The sequence below is a fragment of the Stomoxys calcitrans genome, chromosome 2, assembly GCF_963082655.1.
Source record: "Stomoxys calcitrans chromosome 2, idStoCalc2.1, whole genome shotgun sequence".
Lineage (NCBI taxonomy): Eukaryota > Metazoa > Arthropoda > Insecta > Diptera > Muscidae > Stomoxys > Stomoxys calcitrans.
This window is the reverse complement of record NC_081553.1, coordinates 134,872,427-134,877,733: the sequence shown is the minus strand read 5'-3', so window position 1 is coordinate 134,877,733 and position 5,307 is coordinate 134,872,427. Positions and strand designations below refer to the sequence as shown.

Below are 5,307 nucleotides of genomic sequence, written 5' to 3'. Positions count from 1 at the left end.
ATACATAAGCATGGCGTTAAATTAATAATATGTTGTATATATCAAGAATAAAAGGTATTGTCAGGGAAAAAACGTTATATATGTCTTGCTGAAATTTATAATAAAAAATTTACTTTCATCGTAAACAAAGTCCAACGTTTTTCACAAAAGAAGTATACTGTCGAAAATTTACTTTATGTAAAATAAATTTTTTTATACCCACCACGGAGAATGGGGGTATATTGATTTTGTCATTCCATTTGCAACACATCGAAATATCCATTTCCGACCCTATAAAGTATATATATTCTTGATCAGCGTAAACATCTAAGACGATCTAGCCATATCCGTCCATCTGTCTGATGAAATCACGATGTCTGGTGAAATCACGATGCAGTCTTTAAAAATAGTGATATTGAGCTGAAACTTTGCACATATTCTTTTTTTTTTGTCCATAAGCAGGATAAGTTCGAAGATGAGCTATATCGGACTATATCTTCATATAGCCGCAGATCCGCAGATTTAGGGTCTTAGGTCCATAAAAGCCGTATTTATTATCCGATTTGCTGAAGTGTGAAACAGTGAGTTGTGTTATGCCCTTCGACATCATTCTTCAATTCGGCTCAGATCGGTCCAGATTTGGATATAGCTGCCATATAGATCGATCTCGCGATTTAAGTTCTTGAGCCCGTAAAAGGCGCATTTATTGACCGATTTGCCAAAATTGTTAGGCCAGTCGACATTCTTCTTCAATTTGGTCCAGATCGGTTCAGATTTGGATATAGGTGCTATGTAGACCGATCTTTTGATTTAAGGTTTTTGGTTTAATGGGCGCATTTATTGTCCAATTTCGCCGAAATTTGGGACAGATTTGGATATAGCTGTCATATAGACCGATCTCTCGATATAAGGTGTTGGGCCCATAAAAGGCGAATTTATTGTCCGATTTGACCAAAATTTGGAACAGTGAGTTGTGTTAAGCCAGTTGACATCCATCTTCAATTTGGCCCTGATCGGTTCAGATTTGGAGCTGCCATATAGACCGATCTTTCGATTTAAGGTTTTAGACTCAAAAGACGCTATTAGGCCAGTAGACATCCATCTTCAAATTGGTCCAGATCGGTTTAGATTTGGATATAGCAGCCATATAAACCGATCTTTCGATTTAGGGTTTTGGGCCCATAAATGGCGCAGTTATTGTTCGATGCCGCCGAAATTTGGGACAGTCAGTTAAGTTGGGCCCCTCGACATCTTCCTGGAATATGGCACTGATCGGTCTAGATTTGGGATATAGCTGCCATATTGACTCTCGATTAAGGTTTTGGGCCCATAAAAAACGCATTTATTGTTCGATTTCGCCGAAATTTGAGATAGTGAGTTGGTTGTTTCCTTGGTTTCCTTTCCTTGGAAAATTTATTTTCGACAATTAAAGATTTTTTAGTGAAATACCATGCTAGGAAAATAGTATATCGCTTGACTAAATGTTTAACAATATTGGTCTACGAATTTAATTTTGGATATAAGGTGTACTCCCAGATACTTGGCCCTGAAAAATTATCAGCATCGTGCTCTTCTCTCAAATACCATTTATTTAAACCCCATATTGCCATTGGCTTAAGAGGAGTTTACAGGATGAAGCGTCCTTCAAACGCATGGCCCCAAAATAGGTTATCATTTGGATATTAAAATCGTATTCTACTCCCAAATACCTTTATTTGAGCCCCATATTGCGATGGTCACTAAAAAATTGCTGTGTGTGGGGTATTTTGGGAAAGGGGTAGACCCCTAGAAAATTGGTTCCGAAAATGGGTATCAATTCTTACTCAACCCCCCAATACTTTTCATTTAGGCCCACATTGTCATGGTCGGTAAATATGCCCGATTTAGGGGCGTTTTGGGGATTGGGGTGGTCGCCCAAACACTAAGCCCGGCAAATATATCAGCAACGTGCTCTATTCTCATATATCTACATATCATTTATTTGAACCCCATATTGCCATTGGCCTCAAAATTGGATATCAAATTCGTTTTCAAATCTCATTTAAACTCCTTATTGCAAAAGTCAGCAAATATGTCCGGTTTGGGGTATTGACCCTAAAAACTATGAATATTTAGTTCCACTCTCTTTACGACCCAAATTGTCTTGGTGAGCAAATACGTCCTATTTGGGGGTTGTTATGGTGGTGGGACGTCCCCTAGACAGTTGGTCCCTATTGTTGATAACAGATACGTGATCTACTCCCAAATACCTTTAATTTGAGCCCCATATTTCCATAGTCGGCAAACATGACCGGCTTGGGGGATGGGCGGCCACTCAGTGAGTTGGCCTTGAAAATATATATCGGATTCGTGTTCCACATTAAAAACCCTCTTATTTGAGCCTCATATTGCAAAAGTCAGCAAATACTTACTATTTGGGTGGTGTTGTGGGGGTGGTGTGGCCCCATAGATACTTTTCCCAAATATTGATATTTGATTTGTGCTTTACTCCCAAAGACCTTTCATTTGAGCCCCATATTGCTATGGTCGTAAACCTGTCCCGTTTGGGGATGTTTTTGGTGAGAGGCGGCCCCCCAAACACTTGGTCCAATATTTGGATATCAGATTTTAATTCTACACTCAAATACCTTTTATTTAAGACCCATATTCCCATGGTCACTAAATAAGTCCAGTTTGGGGGGTCATCCCACATTTGGATATCATATTCGTATTCTACTCGCAAATACCTTTCATTTGAGTCCCATATTGCCATGATCGGTATATGTCCGATTTAGGGGTGTTTTGGGGGTTGGGTGGTGTTGTGGGGTGGGTTGGCCCCATAGACACTTTTCCCGAATATTGATATCAGATTCGTGCTTTACTTTCATATACCTTTCATTTGAGCCCCATGTGAATATGGTCGTAAATGTGTTCCCTTTGGGGGATGTTTTTGGGGAGAGGCGGCCCCCCAAACACTTGGTCTCATATTTGGATATCTGATTCTAATTCTGCACTCAAATACGTTTTATTTAAGCCCCATATTCCCATGGTCAGTAAATAAGTCCTGTTTGGGGGGTGTTTTGGGGAAGGGGTGGACCCCCAGAAACGTGGTCCCACATTTGGATATCAGATTCGTATTATACTCGCAAATATATTTCATTTGATTCCCATATTGCCATGGTCGGTAAATATGTCCGATTTAGGGGTGTTTTGGGGCTTGGGGTGGTCCCCCTAGCACTTGGTTCGATAAATGGATATCACATACGTTTTCTTATCCTAAATACCTTTCATTTGAGTCCCATATTGCCGTGATTGGTGTAAATATATGTTTGGTAGGTTTTAGGGTGGGGAGGCCCCCCTAGGTACCCCATCCGAAATTTGGACACCAAATTTTTATTTTTTGGGTACTATGTGAGAGCACATAAAATTTCGCTTAAATCGCACCACCCATCTCCGAGATCTGGCGTTTCTGAAAACTAGGGTAAGGGGGAGGGTCCGTCCCCCCTTCAGATATCAAAAAATGTATTGTAGTACCCTATTTTCATCACGGGATCATTATGCACCATCTGTGAAAATTTCAAGAAAATCGGTTCAGCCGTTTCTGAGTCTATAAGGAACACACAAACATACAAACAAACAAACAAACCTACCAACAAAAACAAATTGATTTTTATATATAAGATTACCTTGTTCTACCCCCTTTGAGGCAATTAATTTAAAATGACAAATATTTACATACTCAAATAAATTCAGATTGCAAATTGTTATGTAATCACTATCCTGGTTGTGGAATGCATAAAAAATTGGAAAAGTTCTGGTCCGATTCGCGGGACTTTTAAATAAATTTGAAATACATTTACTTTAGATGTCACTTTAGTCTAGTTTAGGTGTGAATCTGAGGAGCAAATCCTGTTTTTTGTATTTTGTAGTACTTTCATACGTGTTAAGGAGGCCACCGTAGCGCAGAGGTTAGCTTGTCCGCCTATGACGCTGAACGTCTGGGTTCGAATCTTGGTGAGACCATCATTTTCCTTCCTAATGCTGGCAACATTCGTGTGGTACAATGCCATGCCAAACTTCTCTCCAAAGAGGTGTCGCACTCCGGCACGCCGTTCGGACTAGGCTATAAAAATGACCTCCTTTTTATAGCTTTTTATCATATCAACTTGAATCGGACTGCACTCATTGATATGTGAGATGTTTGCCCCCGTTCCTAAGTGGAATGTTCATGGGCAACATTTGCATTTGCATACGTGTTAAACATCAGGCTTACATTATTTCAAAGCCATAAGGTTTCACATTCGACATTTTGGAAATCCCATACAAATTAAATTTTATGGCGAGAAAAGAACAACCGTCATATACCCGCGAATTCGAATAGGCCGAGAAACAAAGCCCTTTATTTTTAAATTTCGTATTATTTACTTGGTAAATATTAACCAAGAATGAATGACATTGCTGGTGAAAAATATCTATTCAGCAAAGTATAAATATTCAATAAGTATCTATTGCGACAGCACAGTTTTGTTCAGGAACTTCCAGCGTTATTCCAGAAATATATCCAAAATTTTAATTATGAAATTGTTTTTTGTGTCTGCCTTAGCCATGACGTTGGCCTTGTCACAAGCTACACCTATTTTCACATTTGGTAGGTATGGAAAATGGTTTTGGCACGTAAAAATAGATTTGAGCATTACTTTTAAAATAAAAGTGGTATATTTTACTTAAAACAATTTAAATTACATTGTAGGTAGTGGATACCCAACCCAATTTGTGCAATACCCCGGGCAAGTAATTTCGTACCCAGGGCAAGTGCTGTACCCCGGTGAAGTAGTCCCAACACATAACTGTCCAGTAATCAATGGTGCCATTACAGCGGCAAATGGTATTGCCAACGGGTTTCATGAGGCTGCTAACGGCATAGCTCAAGGTTTCGAGGAAGCTCTTTATGGTTAGAAAAAAAGGTAACACTACATGGACGAAGCATTGCACACAGACTTAAATTTCAAGGAAAATTTATAAATTTTTTTTGGCGGAAGTCAGAAAATGAAGTGAAATAATGTAATTGGATAAAAAATAAAAATAAAAAAGCTATTACTTGAAAAGTAAAAGCGCGCTAAGTTTTGATGGGAAGCACTTAAATAACAAAGTAATAGTAAAACTGGAAAAGAATCAGGCCATTTGTGTAAAAAAAGTAGTAAAAACAAGTAAAAGCGTGCTAAGTTCGGCCGGGCCGAATCTTATATACCCTCCACCATGGATCGCATTTGTCGAGTTCTTTTCCCGGCATCTCTTCTTGGGCAAAAAAAAAAGGATATAAGAAAAGATTTGCTCTTCTATTAGAGCGAT

At 38.9% G+C, this 5,307-nt stretch overlaps 1 long non-coding RNA gene across 1 annotated transcript; it reads left to right on the top strand.

The window, feature by feature from the left end:
* Positions 1-4,483: 4,483 nt before the first annotated feature.
* LOC131995303 (uncharacterized) lies at positions 4,484-5,069 on the top strand. The gene is made up of 2 exons (XR_009397360.1): positions 4,484-4,610; positions 4,713-5,069. It is a non-coding gene; the product is annotated as an uncharacterized LOC131995303 (long non-coding RNA).
* Positions 5,070-5,307: the final 238 nt, after the last annotated feature.